Source organism: Taudactylus pleione, unplaced genomic scaffold (assembly GCF_031769625.1).
Source record: "Taudactylus pleione unplaced genomic scaffold, aTauple2 ptg000016l, whole genome shotgun sequence".
NCBI lineage: Eukaryota > Metazoa > Chordata > Amphibia > Anura > Myobatrachidae > Taudactylus > Taudactylus pleione.
Genome location: NW_028284418.1, coordinates 52,431,416 through 52,450,898, shown reverse-complemented (window position 1 = coordinate 52,450,898; position 19,483 = coordinate 52,431,416). Strand labels below are relative to the sequence as shown.

General features: G+C 43.8%; 1 long non-coding RNA gene across 1 annotated transcript in view; it reads right to left on the bottom strand.

Annotated features, from left to right (window-relative positions):
• The window catches only part of LOC148542047 (uncharacterized), a 53,026-nt gene extending 34,165 nt beyond the window's left edge, over window positions 1–18,861 (bottom strand). Inside the window, exons 1-2 of the long non-coding RNA XR_015878526.1 lie at window positions 18,748–18,861; window positions 13,618–13,773 (exon numbers count right to left, since the gene is read on the bottom strand). This is a non-coding gene — a long non-coding RNA (uncharacterized LOC148542047). The remainder of the gene's footprint in view (window positions 1–13,617; window positions 13,774–18,747) is intronic.
• Window positions 18,862–19,483: the final 622 nt, after the last annotated feature.

Here is a 19,483-nt window from a genome sequence, read left to right as displayed (position 1 = left end):
CTTATGAATTGCAATATTTACATTGCTACTGTACTTTGTTTTACTATTGACTGTACGTATGTTGCAAGTTTTACTTTACTATTTAGGGTTCCCTTACCTCCATCCACACAACTTCTTGATTCTAAATCCTATTCCCTTCTAAAATGTTGTCTCATAAATATTGTATTAACATTTGATAAAAAGAATAATGAAAAAATATAAAAGGTGACAAAAAATGTTGATGTCTACAGATCCAACCTTGTGTTGGAATTATTCCCCCGGAGAATCATTCATTATTTATGATGATCTTTTATTGATCCAGAGGGAGAAAAAGGAGAGCTCCATAAAAGTATAACGTAAGCATAAAACATCAAAAGCAGCATTGACCTAAAATATAGAAATATTTAATATTGAACAAAAGACAAGTATAACCTTACAAGCACGATGAGCATAAAATAAGTTATCCTGAGAGTAAAACATCAAACACATCAACAATATTCTGTATTTCTCTCACAAAATCCCAAAATATAGACTTCTCAGACTGTACTGTACATTTATTTTTATAGTCATATCAACCATTATGTTTACAACTGTTTTAAATAAACCAATACAAATGATCTTCTGCATTGCAATAGTAACACAAAGAATGCTATATTTTAATTTAGTTTTAGGAGTTTAAACAACAAAAATCTTCCAATGTATACAATTGGGCAAAATATGGATTCAGTACATAATGGCGGTGCTGAGGGTCCCGGTGCTGAAAATACCAAAACCGGCATCCCGACTGAGTTAAAGTACCAACACCAGCCGGTAAGTACCCTAACCCTACCCCTAAACCTAACCCTCCCACCCCGCAGCCTTAAGCTAATCCTGCACAACAATTGAATTAACTGGCCAGTATTGATCTATTGATCTATTTAATATTCTCCCGGGAGCATTGTAAGTACAGGCTTTAAAAACTACAGCGGAGCAGTTTTTTTGTCAGCGCTCATATGTCCACTGTGGTGGATCAAGGTATTTACTGCATGTGACTCAATATCTTTTCAACTAACCATGCGGACACAAACTAACAACTGACGAGCTTATGACTGCACTTGCCTTCAGCTGACAATCTGAGTTGCTTATCTTACCGCTGGAATCCTGTTTGCATGCATTTAAAACTGCTGTCTTTTTGCCTGACTTGACTGCTTGCTTATTTCACCATATATATAAGCAATTTCTAAACCAAGCCTAAAGATTCCTCTCTGTTCTCTGCTTAACTGACATTGCATAGCATTATAAATATTGCTGTTGGAGATCTACTTGTCATATATCTAAGGAACGGAAGGAACAAAATTATCTTCAGAGGCAAAGGACACTGATTAATTTTTATACCCTATGCTGAAATTGCAATATTGATATTGAGCTTCATTTATTTGTTGTCTTGGGACTTTTTAATATATTTATTTTTTTCAACACCGGCCGACTGTTGATTTTTTATATGTATTGTTTTTTATTTTTGTATTTAAAATATATTTTATTTTATTGTCATTATTAAATTAACTATCTGGTAGCGCTGTCTAGTTTCTATTTTTTTAACCTAATCCTCCACCCCCAAAGGCTAAACCTAAGCTTCCCCCCCGCAGCCTAGCCCTAACCCTTCCCCTGCAGCCTAATCTTAGCCCTCCCCCTAGATCCTAACCACCCCCTAACCCCAATACCCTCCCCCTAACCCCCAAATCACTAGAGACTCAGTGGGTTCACTCTCCCAGGATTAAATTCACTGAGCAGTGTGTTTAAAATCCTGGAGGGTTTTTAAATTCAAAACCGCTAGGAAACTAAGGGGTATATTTAGGTTTTTAGAAGTGGACATGTTGACCATAGCAACCAATCAGATTCTTCTTATCTAGTACCTTATATAAGATAATAACTAGAATCTGATTGGTTGCTATGGACAAAATCTCCACTTCTAAAAACTCTCACTTTGGTAAAAATATCCCTAAGAAGAATACTTTTCTCCTTATTTGAATAAAAAACCCCAGACTTACTAAAAACGCCACAACCCAGAACACAAATGAATGTACTGCCTCTGGCAGGTGGGTTTGTCTAAAGCACTGCACAGATCTTTAGGATCTATGCAGGTTTTTATATTTAAAAAATGTGAAAAGTTGCATTAAAAAAAAAAGTGTGAGCTTTCCCCCAAGTTGATAACCAGACCTAGGCCCTTTAAGACAAAGAGAGTGGGGTTCCCCTGATTTTCCACTAGCCAGCACTAGGTTTTAGCAGCCAGGTTTGGTTGAAACATACAGGGAAGACCCATAGTGCGGAGGTCTTCCCACCATGGTTTCAACCAGACCAAGGACAGGTGGCACCAGGTCAGGCTTCAGGCATCAGGTTCACAAATAAAGTGCAGCCCACCCCCTGGGTATAATCAGCCCTAGTGCCAATAGCACTAGGGCTATTTCACACAACCCAGTCTGGTAGATGTGGGGTTAATAAATGGTGGTGTACTACAGGTCCCAGCAAGCCCTGTAATGTTCAATTTGAAAGGCTGCCAGGGAATGCCAGACCCTAGAGAACCACAAGTACCAGCATGCCATGGCAAATAGAGTTGTCTGGCACCTGTAATGTACCTATAAAATAAATAATATAATAATGACAGCACACATATGAATGTACACATACTTTATTTTTAAAAAGACTCCCCCACCCCAAACACCTTGTTCACCGATTTAATACTAACAAATCTTCTGTCTTCATTCCTTGCTGGCATCCTATGTAACAAACGACACAAATTCTCCTGGCGGCCTGATGATAATGACAGTTTACTCAGGGATAGGAATGAAAGTGACCATTGTGATTGATCAGAAAAGTGATGGGAAAAGTAAAAATAACAAGCGTATTGTTTTCATTTTATTGATTCAGAAGTTTTCCATGTAAGGCTCCCTTGTTAAGTTAAAATTAACCCAAAATAGGTCAGCATAGGGCTTGTGTTTTAATGGTGAGGGTTGCCACAAAAAGCAGCATGCTTTTCCACCCAGTGGTGGAACTTGCGAGTTGTGGGCCCTGGTGCAATAATATTTTTTGGGCCCCCTCCCTTCTAGGTCCCATGCTGAATTCATAATATGGCACACAGTTGTACACCAAACAATACAAACAGGATCACAGGGTGATGAGCAGGGTAATAGGGTGATGGGCAGACAGTGATTTCATGGGCAGAGGGTGCCTAGTAGAGCGTGACAGGGAAAGGCAGAGGGTGACCTGCAGTATGGACGGTGGGTGACTAGCCAGAGGACTTTCCGTTTGTGGCACTCACCTCCGCGAGTCCTCAGCAGGTAGACTTCCAAGGCAATCCCGGGTGGGTGGAAGGAACTTACTATTATATGTTCCTAAGTGCACCTACTAAGCAGCTTCCTTTGTTTCCCCTTCTTTGTGTTTTTTTTATGCCCAGATGAATTGAAGTTGAAGGTGGCACTCCATTCATGTAAACACTAGATTATTGTTGGACGGTTACATCTCAAGATAACATCTAATATATAATTTAAGATACGGAACTTAACATTTTTACTAAAAATACTGCTCAATAGTCACAAAAACGTTATGGTGATTTCAGTGGAGGACCACTAACCGCTAACTCCATTATATTAAGGTCACACAGAGCCATGCAGACCTAGAACTAACTTTACTTACAGTATAACTGCACTGACTTGATAAGTTGATACTACTTTTATTTGTCTAATATATTTATAGCTACAGTAGGTTGTACTCTTCTCGGTGATGATATTTTCCCCTAAGTTTTGTTTGTTTAGCATTTTTCCACCTGGCTGTTTATTATACGTACAGTACTTATTATGTAAAGTTCTGCTGACAAAGTAGCTATTTATAAATAAACCAATGTAAACACAGTTTGGGTATTTATGTAATGTGAACATTATAAATACTTTGTAACAAAACAAACAGATGTTGCTGTGTACAGATGGTACATTAAAATGTATGACCATGAAATACTATGGGTCTATTTACTAAGCCTTTGGTAGAAATAGAAGGACCCCTACACCACCACCATGGCGACCCCCAGGCCGAGGGGTGTGAGAGAAGATGAGGCCCCCAGACTAGAGAGCAGCAGGGGAAGTGGTGTCAGAGGGTGAAATCCAGGTTTCAGTAATGGCTAGGAGATGCAAGTATTTTGAGATGAAAAGGTCATGGGTGGGAATGAGTTTCTTACATACTGATCTGGCATTCCAGAGGGCACAGGATAGAGGGACAGTGTTTGAGGGAGAGATGTGAATGAGATTATTAGGGTTGCTGTAACAAGAAGGTGAGATTAATTTGGGTGACCGAGATGAATGTAGTGGAGAGATTGTGCAGGGACCAGTGCTGGGAAGGGAACCTGTAAGTGGTTGGCAGGGAGGGAGTTTAATATGTTGGGGGTGGGTGGAAGGAGATAAAGTACCAACCAACCAGCTACTAACTGTCAGTTTTCAAACACAGCCTGTGACCTGGCAGTTAGGAGCTGATTGGCTGGTACTTTATCTCCGTTCACTTTATCTCTATCCAAAGCTTAGTAAATAGACCCCTATATTTTAACAGTGAATACGTAGTGCAGCTCCAACTAAGGGCTGGATTCAATTACATGCGAAAAGCCGTAATCGCGATAAGTTTCGCCTATTGCTGCTTTTTGCCTGTTCGGGACTTATCTCCAAATTCCAATTCTGGACGGAATTCGCCTAAGCGGAAACTTAATGCAATGTAATAGGTGTAGAAGTTTCTCCAATGAATAGCAGGTGAAAAGAAGTGCAAAATCTTTATTTTGGGGTGCAAATGTGGGTAAATGTCCCAGGACTCTTGGGACAGCCCCCCCAAAGGACAAATTGGCAAAAAAAAATAAAAAACCTAAGAACACCCCAAAAAAGTACTTTCATTTTTGGGGCAAAAAGTAAAAAGTGGGGGGACAAGCATAAAAACTAGTGAAATAGACTTCTTGGGGGTCTGCAAGGATGGGTCAGGTGTTTTTAGGATTGCAGGTGCATGCCGCAGGTGCGTTTTTGACTTTTTTTAAAAGTTCACTTTAGAGACATAAAAATATGCTAGCACCCATTTTTAAGTACCCCAAATTTGACTGGAGTACTTATTTTCACCAAAAAATACAGCTTTATGCCATTCTTCACCACTTATGCAAAGACGCTAATAAGAAGCAATTTAAACATTTTAAGTACCCCAAACACTATTATTAGGGCTATTAGTACACATCTACATTGATTCCCTATGTTAGTGCATCTTTTTTGGGAGTACAGACTGATTTCCCCACTTCTGACTGTACTTTCCACCTGTTCCGCATTCGCCACTTTCCGTTTTTGCCTGTTTAGGAATTGAATACGGCGAAAAGCAGGGATGCGTGCGTAAAGCTTTTGCCTCTGAAACAGGCGAAGGATGCGGGAAATCGGACAGGCAAAACTTTTCCGACTTTTCGCCTCTAATTGAATACGAGCCATAGTGTGTATAGGACAGGGATTGTGAATCAGTGTACATCTACAGTATATAATAATTTCAAAAGTACTGTTCATCTCTTCAATGCATGCACAGTGGAAGCCTGGGAGCGCACCAGTGGCTTGCACTGCGAGAGAGACGGGACATATATAGTTTTCTTCTAAACAAACCACAATCCATGTGTATGGCAAACATGTAACTACAGGTAGCTGCAATATCATGAATTTGGTTAATAAAGAGACACATTATCTGCAGGGGTGACAGATGTGAAGGTGGAAATAAGATAAGGGGGGACAAGACAGAAGCTTTGCCTGGGCAGTGGTTCTCATCTCAAATAATCAAGTACCCTTAACAGGTCATCTATTCCATATTTCTTTAATTATGCACAGGCCAGTTTGGGGTACTGGAGGACTGGAGTTGAGAACCACTGGCCCAGGGAGTCAGACACCTTGCACCCACACTACTTACATATGTAGAGTAAATTGTTTTTATTGAAGTGTACCAATAGCGTCATACTGGATATTAAACATCACATTTTTACTATAACATTTAATTTACAGAGCTATATTAGAAATAAGGTGGCGCTACACTATTAGTAAGTATGCTTATAATGTGACTGGCTGACCAGCTGAATTATTAAAGTTACTTTTCTGGCCATACACTGTGAGATCAAATTCACCATCAGACAGATCAATTATGTGACAATGCCATACACTGTTAGATCATTGGTCTGTCTGTCTGGTGAGTAAATCCACTGTCATATCCCAACACAATCGCATCTGTCGCACATGCTGCAAGACTTGAGCTGGGCATATTGTACACTGTGAGATAAAATATGTCAGACCAACAGCTGAAATCAGATATCGTGGCCAGACATTGACAGATATTTCACAGTGTATGACCACAATATCTGCATTCCTCCCCTGTGAAGGAACAGTGGAAATGTCAGGTGGTCGGCCGCGGCAGCCAGTGCTGTTTTAACAGCATTGTAAGCCCTGGGCATAGAAATGCATTGGTGGCCCACACCTATCCATTAAGGGGATTAAAAATGTAAATGATCAATAAAATTAAACCTTTAGATTTATTGGTACTTTAAACAAAATCAATGTTTAACTTTAAAAATAAAAAATCATGATGTACACTATTGCACAGTATTAGCTAATCCCCACTTGACTCCACCATTACGGAAGTCTCTGTACTGTGTTGCATTTGGCAGCAAGGGTCTTCCTCATAGAATTTGTATTTAATTTTTCTGAACATGAGTTTTTCCACATTAAGAAGAAGTAGCCTCCTACAGCTTAAGTACACCAAAGCTAGCTTGTACAAGGGGCTCCAAATTGCCTTTTTTTCTCCCAGTAATCAAAAGGACTGTGGGCCTGATTCAGAGCCGGATGCTCTTTAAGAGCGCTCGCTCTGAATCAGAACGTTCCTGTTTTTTTTAAAGACGGCCTCCTGGCCGCTCGCATAGCTGTGGGTGACCACCCACAGCTTTAGCGAGCAGCCAGGTGATGGTTGCGATGGTCATGACCATTGCGACCATCTGGGCTTGCAGCGAGACCCTTGTGTAACAAACATATTCCCTTCCACATATAGAAAAATGGGGTTTAGTGTTGATCTATTGATAGGTGGTCACCCACAAGTGCAATTTCAAACTGGGACGCTCACAATCAAGCTTACATCCACTGGTGTTTGCTATACATATAAAGGTTTCTTTATACTTCTTTCCCTTGTGTATCAGTAGCGTTATTACACCGTGTATAAATTCAAACAATAAGACGTGCTTACACGTATGCTTACACGTATACTGTAGTGGGTCCTCATATAATGGTTTCTTTTATCAAGGAGACACTTTCCAATCCAGAAACAATAATGGCAGTTTCTTATAAAAAATATTGGCCCTCATTCAGAGCCACTCGCTAGCGGCAGTACGCTCGTTCCGAGCGATGTTCGCACATCTGCGCATGCGTACGGATCGTTATACGCATGCGCGAACCAGTCAGTGCGGCCGAAATTCATGTGCTCGCAAAATAGCGAATGCCTGATAATTTGAGTGACAGGATGAGGCGTATGTGGGTGGTAACAGGGGAAGGTGCTTGAAAACGGGGAGTGGAAATCAGAACGCAGGCGTGCTTAAAGGTCAAAACGGGCGTTTTATGGGTGTGCATATTTAAAACAGCAGCGTCATTGACCACGTCACTGGGTTTTTTTTAAGCCAGAACTGTTCGCAAAATTGTGGTAGCAAAAACCAACCACAAGAATAGCGAGCAGTTCATACGCTGGTCGATGTACTCGATTAATCTAATAAATAGCGGACATGACGTATGGTGCGAGCGGCCAGGGGGCGTTTTTAACAAATAAACGAGCGTATGTTTTGCTCGCTCGTTCAGACTTAGAGGTGTGAACAGACTGCAATTTGCGAACGGATCATTTGAATAGCCACCCCTTGTTTTTGAACGAACGACCGCAAATAGCGAACTGCTCTGAATCAGGCCCATTGTTTTATTGGTATATCCAAAAATAAAATCTTCTTAGTATTTTTTTACATATATGGGCAACATGCACATTCCTGATGAAAATACCACTGTTCCATACACCTGATAACAGCTGGGAGAAGGAAAGCAGCCGTTTTCCCCGAGCCTGTGTCTGCACTTGCCAGTATATCCCTTTTCATCAGTCCTACAGGGATCATCTGCATTTGGATAGGAGTTGGAACTTCGTGTCCAGCCCTTTTCAAGTTTGCACTGAGAGCCACACGTCACATCCTGCACATTCCTGTGCAGGATGTGACGATGTGACCAAATGCAGAACCTTTATATGTATAGCAAACACCAGTGGATGTAAGCTTGATTGTGAGCGTCCCAGTTTGAAATTGCACTTGTGGGTGACCTTCTATCAATAGATCAACACTAAACCCCATTTTTCTATATGTGGAAGGGAATATGTTTGTGACTTTATATATGGACTTTTAAGATCATAGAAATACTACACTATTAGCTCTTCTTGTTCTTTATTATTCTTTTTATACATGGAGAAAAAAATCCATTTGAAAACATCTGAGAAAAAACTAAAGAACTAAGAAGAATTACGGACTATATCAACCATAAGTATACATATCAATCCATTATTGAAGCGCTCATTTCTATTTTTTTGCTTGTATTTTATTGTGACTACTATAGGTATTGATAACACCTATTTGAAACAGTAGCAGCTTCGTTGCAGCGTGAGGGGGAATCATCATTTTTTGAGACCCTTGTGGTAGGGTCTCATTTCCACAAGCCCCAGTGAGCTTTCGGCTCTAATAGAGCCGGAAGCTCACCACTGACATCACTCATGATGTCAGTGGGGCCGCCCCCAAACGGCAAGCGTTCCTTCGGGAATGCCTCCATTTGGCCAGCCACCCCCCCTGCCCGCCTCCAAAACGGGGCAAGCTGTCAATCACAATTGACAGCTGCCCCGCTTTGGTGTGAGACCCGTAGCGTCGCTGGCCGGTTCTCATGCATGTGCAGTGGGGGACCATCAACCTGCTTGCGAGCGCTGAATCAGGCCCTGTGTGACATGCTAATTTTTTAATTTTCATTAAAATAATCCTCCACCAGTCTATTGAGGTTTAGGGGAAAATTTATTAAAGTGTGAATTTTTAGAAGTGGAGATGTTGCCCATAGCAACCAATCAGATTCCAGCTATTATCTTCTAGAAGGTGCTAGTTAAATGTTAAGTAGAATCTGATTGGTTGCCATGGGCAAAATCTCCACTTCATACTTGCCGACATTCAGCTCCCTCCTTCCGGGAGAGAGCTAAATGTCTGCGTACAGCGGGAGGCGTGACCAGGCAATTACTCGGTTTTGGGGGCGGGGCCACATGATTGCAACATCGTGGCTCCGCCCCCTCTTCAAAATTCCGAAAATATTGGCATTGTGAAGCAGGGGGCAAAGCCACGATGACGCGATTCAGTGCGAATCACGTCATCGGGCCCCCTGCTGCGGGGGTTTCTTGTAGTAGTCGGGGGGGCAGGCGGCAGCCGGGAGGCTTGCCTCCCTTTCCGGGGGGTCTGGAACTGCACCCGATATTCAGGAGGCTCCCAACCAAATCGGGAGGGTAGGCAAGCCTGCTCCATTTCTAAACACTCTCACCTAAAATTTACTCCTTAGTGTCTCAGATTGAATCACGGTACATGTATCAATAATTGTGGGTATAACTTTTAATCCACAGAAATAGATAAGAACAGCACTCTACAAGGGCAACTGTACGCATAGGGCCTGATTCAGACCCGCAAGTGAGTCGATGTTCCCCCACTGCGCATGAGCCGCCTCCGGCATGCGCATGCGCGAGCCTCAGCGATCGACGGCAGCTCCGTCGCTCCGGGGCTCACTACAAGACGGTGCGGCTGTCAATGTTGATTGACAGCTCGCCCCGTTTTGCAGGCGGGGAGGGAGGTGGCTGCACAAATGCAGGCGTTCCCTTAGGAACGCCTGCCGTTTGTGGGCGGCCCTAATGACATTACTCGTGATGTCAGTAGTTGACTTCCTTCTCTATTAGAGCAGGAAGTCCACTCGGGCTTGCGGGACCCGAGACCCTCCTGCAGGGTCTCGACGCAAGCCAGATGGTTGTGATAATCACGACCATCGCCAGGCCGCTCGCACTAGCTGTGAGTGGTCACCCACAGCTTTGCGAGTGGCCTGCAGGCCGAAACAAACAAAAAACGCCCTGATTCAGATCGAGCGCTCGCAAACAGCGAGCTCCTCTGAATCAGGCCCATAAATCACAGTAAAAATGCAAAATTGAATCTCATAACTTCATATGCACAAAATCACAGTATTTATATATGTATATAAATAAAAAAATATATGGCACAATACTAATAAAAATAAGGTATCGTGCAATCCACATAATATGAGTATTCAGTCCCAAGTAGTGTGGCTTGTTAGAGCCTCATGGCCCGATTCAGACCCACTCGCTAGATGCGTTTGCACGCAGCCGTTAGCTACCAAAGTAAATCCCGCGATCGCACGACAAGGCATTAGCACGCCCACTATGTCTTGGCATGCGATCGCGGTGTGTATATAGACACCCACCAGCCTGTGTTAAGAGGCCCACTTTCCCTTAGTAATACACATCATCTCCAGGCAGTGTATGCAACCATCGGTAACATCGAGTAACATCGGATCCATACGCAGCACTTGTGGCTGACCATTCCCTACCGCAAGCACTGCGAGTGCTTCAGTGTGTAATTCAACCATGTTACGTGTACTGTGACGCTCCGTCTTAATGATGCACACCTCTGAAACAGCGTTAAGACGCTCAGGTACGCATCTGCGTTCGCATCACCACTCCCCCGTTTCCATCGACCAAGCCCTGTTACCACCAACAAACGGTTTGTCCTGTCACTTAATCTAGTGAGGCATCTTTGTGCAAGGGGCGATCGCGTCACATGGACTGGTTCGCGCATGCGCACTGCGTTGCATACACACATTGCAAACATTGGCAGGCTACGTGTGAACTCAGCCAAGCGAGTGGTCTGAATCGGGCCCTTAGTTCATAAGTAAGTCCAGGGAGCAATCTCCTGGTGCTAGATAGAGAACTGTAACCAACATAGAGTAATAGTTACCAGATCCAGTTTCCAAAATTGTGGGGTTCCTTTAGCAATGCTGGCAGAGCTTTTGCAATTTTAGTAGTCCCCAATAACATATATCCGGTCTGCTGGAGGCATGGATAGTGCAAAAACACCAATAGGCAAACTGAAGATAGGCTACTGCTGGGCTGTGAGTAATGGAGGGTGATATGATATGAGGGGAATGATGATACATATAGGACCTGACTCAGACCCACTTACTAAGGCGTGATCGCTCGCTCTGAGCGATTTTCGCCCATCTGCACATGCGTAGAATTCGCAGTGCGCGTGCGCAAGCCATTTGTTGCGATCTGCTTTTGGTAGCTCGTAAACCACTATCAGGTCGCTGCTTTGAGTGACCGATAGTGCCGTTTGTGGGTGGAAACAGGGGAAGGTGCATGTGAACGGTGGAGTGGTATTGCGAACGCAGGCGTGTCAGGCCGCCAAAATGGCGTTTAAAGGGTGTGCATAATTAGCAAAGTAGCATCATTGTACACGTCACTTGCATGTATTTCAGCCAGCACTGATCGCAGTGCTTGCGGCGGGGAAAGGCAAACTCAAGGGCTGCGAGCAGCTCCGATGGCTCACGATGGTCCCGATTAATCATACATTTCCCGGAGATGACGGGTGTTGCGAGTGGCAAGGGGGTGTCTTCAGACACTTGCGAGCACAATTTTCCGTAGCTCGCTAACACACAGTTGGCGTCCTTACGCGACGCAGTGCGAGCGCTTAATTTAAATATCCGGCCCCTTTTTGCCAGCGAGCAATAGTGTGGTTCAAGGTGCAATTTTAATCTGTGTGTTATTCACTGTATCTGCTTATTCTCACTTATATGTTCACCGATATTTATCTAGGAGGTAAATATGATCACCAATTAGCACATATATGAATTTCAGTATTTTCAGCATTTTTTTGTTCTATGTATTTATTCTAGTTTGTATCAACTGTGATATATATGGTATCTTTCCTCACATCTATGAGGACATATGCTAATGAACTCACCAGGGAAATTAGTATGGTCTGCTATTAGCACATTGTGCATATACATGAATTCCATCATTCTTGGCATCATCGCCATTGTGTAAGAATTATGCTATATAACACTATCTTTTTCCTTTAATCCAAAAAGGATATACATTAATGAATTGTTTAAGCTCACATGTGTTTTTTATGCTGTTTCTTTGATTTTATGAAATGGATTAATGAAAGGTTATATTTTATGAATGATTATATGAGGTGTACCCCTGCATAGAGGAGTACTTTTCTCTCTCTCTTCTTTTCATTGCCTTAGACAGTGTCGGACTGGGACATGAAGGGCCCACCAAAGAAATGAAATGTTAGGGGCCCACTGAAAACTGCCAACCCGCCTCAGAAAACATTTTATTGTCCCCTTAAAGGGTACTCTAAGTACCAACTGCATGAGCCAGGGACACGAGGAATGTAGTTTGCACAGACACGGTATAGAATACAGACAGGACAGGCAGACACAATACATGGACCACAGACACATAGGATATGGAACACAGGGCCTGATTCAGAGGCACTCGCTGAATCAGGGCGGATTTTTTTTTTTTTTTTTTTAAATCCGCCTCCAGGCCACTTGCATACCTGTGGGTGACTACCCACAGCTTTTGCGAGCAGCCTGGCGATGGTCGCAATTATCACGACCATCGGGCTTGCAACGAGACCTAATAGAGCAGGAAGTTCACTACTGACATCACGAATTATGTCAGTAGGGCCGCCCACAAATGGCCGGCGTTCCTTCTGGAACGCCTCCGTTTGTCCAGCCACACCCCCTCCCCACCTACAAAATGCGGTGAGCTGTCAATCAACATCGACAGCCGCCCCGTTTTGTAGCGAGCCCCGGAGCGAGAGAAGTTCTCACTCGCTCCGGGGCTTGCGCATGCGCACTGGTCAACCATCGACCCACTTGCAAAAGCTGTGCACTCGTGAGTGGGTCTGAATCAGGCCCACAGACAGGACAGGCAGACACAGGATGTTGAACACAGACAGGGCAGCCAGATATAGGATATGGCCAACGGACAGGCAGACACTTAGGATATGGAACACAGACAGGACAGGCAGACACTTAGGATATGGAACACAGACAGGACAGGCAGACACTTAGGATATGGAACACAGACAGGACAGGCAGACACTTAGGATATGGAACACAGACAGGACAGGCAGACACTTAGGATATGGAACACAGACAGGACAGGCAGACACATAGGATATGGACCACAGACTGGACAGGCAGACATAGGATATAGAACACCAACAGGACAGGCATACACTTAGAATATGGAACACAGACAGGACAGGCTGTCCAAAAGGTCAAATTCCCCAGCTGTCGCTTCCCACATGGCAGCAAGTGGTCCTGCATCCACCACTGCTGGGAGGGAAGGGTTTGGGAGGCAGGGGCTGGTGGGCTGGCTGGCAATATTCAGGCTGGGAGACAAACAAAGCAAGCTGCCCAGGCTTTTGTATGAAAAACGAACTGTGACGAAAAACAAATTATATATATGTATATAGATAGAAAAGGTGTCCCACTGGAACCTTACCTGCCCTGCCGCCCTTGGTGGGCACAGAGGGTGTCCCCTTTGCGCCAACTCCTCCCTGCTGGGGTCAGTGCCGCTCCTCAGTCTTCCAAGTTCCAGATCCTCTCTTGCCCCTTTAGGCACTGGCTTGACTCCACCAGCTACTTGATACTAGAAGGACTTGAACGGAACAGCAAGGGGCTGGTATTAGCACTATTGCATATATATATATATATATATATATATATATATATATACACACACACAGTATATATATATATATATATATTAAATATAGTACAATGAGTGCTGCTACCAAATTGGTATATGCATTTGGACCATTTTTCCATTGTGTATTCTAGTCTAGAGTGCAGCTTCATTTGCATATATATATATATATATATATATATATATATATTACATATATATATAATTGTACACAAAGGTGTGGCACTCATGGCATAAGTAAAAGTCCAACACAGGGATATAAGTCAGAGTTTCAGTGCATCTTTACTTTACACTGTGACCGGGAATAATAAACAGACATACCTATGTTGTTATTTTTGTATAACCTCACTCAGGGCCTGATTCAGAGCCGGACGCTCTGACCAGAGCGCTCGCTTTGAATCAGGGCCCTCCTCCATGAAAATGGAGCGGCCTCCTGGCCGCTCGTATAGCTGTGGGTGACCACCCACAGCATATGCGAGCAGCCAAAAAGATGGTTGCGATGGTCTTGACCATCGCGACCATGAGACTTGCGACGGAGACCCTACGGTAGGGTCTCCCTGCCACAAGCCCTGGAGTGATTTTGGCTCTATCAGAGCCAAAATCACTCCCACTGACATCACTAGTGATGTCAGTGGGGCCGGCTTCAGATGGTAGGTGTTCCCATGGGAACGCCTCCGTCTGGCAGGCACGCCCACCAAAGGGGGCGTGCTGTCAATCAACATTGACAGCACGCCCCCTTTGGTGCAAGACCCGGAGCGATGGAAAGCCCGTCGCTCCCCGGGTCTCGCGCATGCGCACGACGGAGCTCCCTCCGTCGTGCGCATGCACAGTGGGGAACATCGACCCGCTTGTGAGCGTCCTGCTGCTCGCGAGCGGGTCTGAATGACCCCCTCAGTGTGGTGAGGGGTGATCACACACAGGCATGTCTGGACTTGATGACTTCATGGGTCCACATCCTTGGCCGGGAGTGCAGTCCCCACAATTGGATGCTGGAAATCACTAGGTAAAGTCTAAGGAGCTCATTCAGACCCGCTCGCTAACTGCGGCCGCTTGCTCCCAGCGTATTTACATTTTGCAAAGTGACTTCAAGGCAGCCGCTTGCTCGGCAAGGCATAAGCACTCCCACTATGTCTTGGCAAGCGATCACTTTGTCAGTGTAGACGCCCATTAGCGTGTCTTTACACGCTCACTAGTGCACGTCATCTCCAGCAAGTGTCTTAAAACATTGGTACATTGAGGACCATCGGAAGTGATCGCATCACTTGTGGTTGACTCTACCCTCCCTCAAGCACTGCGAGCAGTTCAGGCTAAAAACAACCAACTGGCGTGTTCAATGGCGCTACTTTGCTAATTATGCACACCCACTAAACTCTGTTCCATCGTCCAGACATGCCTGCTTTCGCACATCCACTCCCCCGTTCACAAGCACCTTCCCCCGTTACCATCCACAAACGGCACATTCTGTCACTCAAAGTAGTGTCCAGTCTGTGTACTACGAGCGCACGACTCCCCATCGCTGAGACTGGCTTGCGCACGCACACTGAATTATACGCATGCGCAGACGGGCGACTATCGGTCAGTGCGAGCAGCCGCAGCTTAGCGAGCAGGTCTGAATCAGGTCCTATATAAGAATGGTAAGTGTATTATGTTTATTATTCCTGGTGACTGCGAAATAAAGATGCACTGAAATGTTGCCTTATATCTCTGGGTTGGAGTTTTATTTATGCTGCGAGTGCTGCACCTTTGTGTACAATTGTGGTGAATTACTTGTGAAGGCACCGGGCATCTACCGAAAAGAGTACTATGAGGACTGGTCCATTCTTATGTTGTGCGTATGTTATATTATAACATATATATATATATATATATATATAACATATATACTAGGGATGAGCGGGTTCGGTTCCCTGAGAACTGAACCCACCCGAACTTCGGGGATCCGGGGTGATCCGAGCCCAAGCTCGGATCTCCCTGTCTGCCCCGGATCCCTCTCCCGAGGCAAAACCTCGAGATCTGCTGTCGGATCTCGAGGTTTTGCCTCGAGCGGCCATTTTAAAAAAAATGCCTTTGCCTTTAATGGGCAAAGTGCTGATTGGCTGACAGAGCCGTCTGTAACGGCTCTCAGTGTGTGTGTGTGTGTGTGTGTGTGTGTATGTATGTTTAATAAACTTATACTGTCACGGTGTGTGTGTGTCCTGTGTTTTTTTAAACATTTTTTTTACAGGTGAACTACAGGTACTAGTGGGCCCTTAATGCCCTGCATGCTGGTACTTGTGGTTCTCCAAGTACCAGCATGCGGGGCAGGCTAGCTGGGACTTGCAGTTCTACTTGTAAAGACAATGTTTGATATTCTTTATTTACACCACACCATCAACCCGCCACCCACCACCACCAGGGGTGGCGGGGATAGCCCCGGGCTATCAGCCTGGGCCTGGGGTGCCCTGGAGAGGGTGACCCCTTTATTGGGGGGGTCCCCAGCTCTCCAGGGATCCCCGTCCTGGGCTGACTAGCGGTCAGGGCTGATGCTGCGGCTGGGGGGCCCGGTGAAAGGGCTCCCCTGGCTGTGGCATCAGCCCCCCGCTAGAAAAAGTCCAGTGCTGGTTCTGGAACATACAGGGGAACCCTACTAATTTTTTTCCCCTGTATTTCCAGAACCAGATCAGAGCCCAGAGCTGGTTGCGCAGAATACGGGGGACCCCTACGTCGTTTGTCCCCCGTATTTTGGCAACCAGCGCTGGTTCTGACTAGCCCGGTGCTGGTTGTGCTTAAGTACAGGGGACCCCTACGTCGTTTGTCCCCTGTATTTAAGCACACCCAGCACTGGGTTACTAATGCCCGGGGCTGGTTGCTCTTTTTTGGGGGGGGGGGGGGCACGCCATTTTTCTCTTTTTTTACACAGGTTTTTTTTTTTTTTTTTTTACCACAGCAGCACAGACGGGTCTCACGGACCTGTCATTGCTCTGTGCCAATCACACAGATGCATGTAGCACGGATCTCCCGGGTTCGTGCTACATGCAAATGGGCACCATAACGCTGATTGGCTTCCTGTCTGCCACTGCAGTGCCACTCCTAGATGGGCCACGTGTTTGTGCCGCCCACTTTTGTCGCTTAGCATAGTCATCCAGCTACCTCGGTGCAACCTTTTGGCCTAACAACAATATTGTGAGGTGTTCAGAATAGAGTGGAAATGAGTGGAAATTAATGTTATTTGGGTTATTAATAGCGTAGGAACAAAAAAAGGCCCATTTTATGTGATTTTAGCGTTTTTTTTTATTTTTTAAGAAAAAATCCAGATCCAAAACACAAAACCCAGAACCCAAAACACGGAAGGGTGGTTTTGGCAAAACCAATCCAGATCCAAAACACGAAGAAAGATCCAGATCCAAAACCAAAACACAAAACACGAAAAGTGGCTGGTGCACACCCCTAATTAATTAATATATATATATATATATATATATATATATATATACACATATATATACACACACAGAGAGATGCGGCAATCAGGGCTTTGAGGAAAACACTCAAAAAACTAGCAGCAGTGTCAACGTTTCAATGTCAAAACAACATTTTGTCCTGACACTGCTGGGAGTCGCTTGAGTGTTTTCTTCAAAGCCCTGAGTGCCGCATCTCTCCGTGTAATTACTTATGGCAAGGCTTTATTTACAATGAGGGCAACGGGGTGAAGTCATTACATCCTAAAAGTGAGTGCCGGACTTTGCCTGTGTTTTTATATATTATGGCTGACTCGAAAAAAATTTAATTCTCCATAGAGAATTCCAGAAGGGGTTCATGGTGTTTAAGGAGCTACACCTCAAAAGCTATAGGAGGTACCAAGCTGAAATTTGGCATGGACATAGACACTGCTGATCGGTGCTGCATGCCAAATTTCAGGGCAAAGAAATAAAAAAATGAGGATTTGGGAGTAATCTAAAGTTCCAACTGTCAGTCTTTTATGACACTCTCAGTTAGGACCACTTTTCTGCAGTAGTCTATGGAGGATTTTTGTGAAGGCAAAAGTCAGGGTAGGGGTGAATTTAGACTTGGGGTTTGATTAATTACAAATAGAATTTCCTTAAATACAAATAACAAGGAGTGCAATAATCTTTAACAGTTAGGATGTATGCATGTGGAAAAAGTGAATAACAGTGCTATTGTGGGGCATATGGATTCGTGAAGTGGGGTTCAAGAAATCTACCCTGAACTGAAATGATATCAAATATAATTTACACATGTCTTGGTTAAAAAACATTTTATAAAGATGTATTTGAACACAATATTCATGTGCCAGTCCCTGTCAGAGGGGCAGTGGCATAATCACACAATTGATTACTTAAAACAGCGTATAATAGCAAATAAAAGATACTAGTGAGCAGCAGTCAATGACTGTATTGTCTCACTCATGTGAATATCACTAATGGAGGGATGAGTGTAATGGATATGTCCCGGAATAATGTCCAGCAATAGTACAAAGGAGATGTTACCAATCATGGTTGTAGTTTAGCAAGATGTCCTCGCAATAATAACCTCCTGTGAGGGGATAGTCCAGTGATGTCTCTAGATAGAAATGAGGGCTGGTCCGGATCTGATGGCAAACATCCAGATAGTTCCTTAATCCTCCTTTAGAGAATCCAACATGCAGCATCCAACATGCAATGGAGTGGTATCAGGCTCAGTGCGTTTCCATGTGGAAGTGACTCACACCTTCATCAGGAGCAAGTGTATAGGTTACTCTGAATGTCCCAGGTATATATACTGCTTTAATGGGTATATTGTGAGCAGGTGTTCAGAGAACTAAAAGTAATTAACCAAGCCATTTCATAAAATAACATCAGAGCTAAAAATATCTATGAAGGCAATCATAATATAAAACAACATTTTATTTACAAATGAAAATGACTGGTTAAAGATCTAATTAAATACCTGTTTTTCATTAATCCCCCATCGCAGTCACGTGAATCGAGCCTGATCACTTGACACGTGGCATAGGGAAGATCTTACTGGCTTATAGCCAGTCATGTGTCCGAAGCTTGGAACGGCCTGCGACGGAGACGAGCGGCACACTGTACAAGGGCTGGAGAAAGTTCATATTGGGGTCACGTGATGTAAACAAATTATCACGTGGCTCCGCAGTAATATAACACCATAGTAATTTTCTCATTAACAGTCATATTAGTTTAAATTATAGTATTAACCTACAGATGAATAACGATAATACTATATAATCATCTATAACAAATTCCAGGACCTTAGATAAACGGAGTCATGACTTTATCAATCGAAAAGAGGACACAATGTGAAGTAACCCATGGTAACCATACATATAATGATCATTCAGAAATTCACCTATATAACCCACAATTATTGGGGTAAACAACAGATCTCAATAGAGATCATAGTACATTGGAACAGTTTGTGCAATTGTCTCTATAACGAGATTATCTGATGGTAGTACATATAGTCCCATAAATTAGATCATATCATAATGGGCATACACGGTGACTTAATCAATATTCAATAATAACAGTAAATTAAATGACATAGTAAGAAGAATAAAACTATCAATCAAATAGAAAAAGATCTTTCCAAGCCTCAGCCATGGATCTCAATAAAGGTCCTGTTCATCAGAGAAGAAAGATGTAAAATAAATTAAAATATA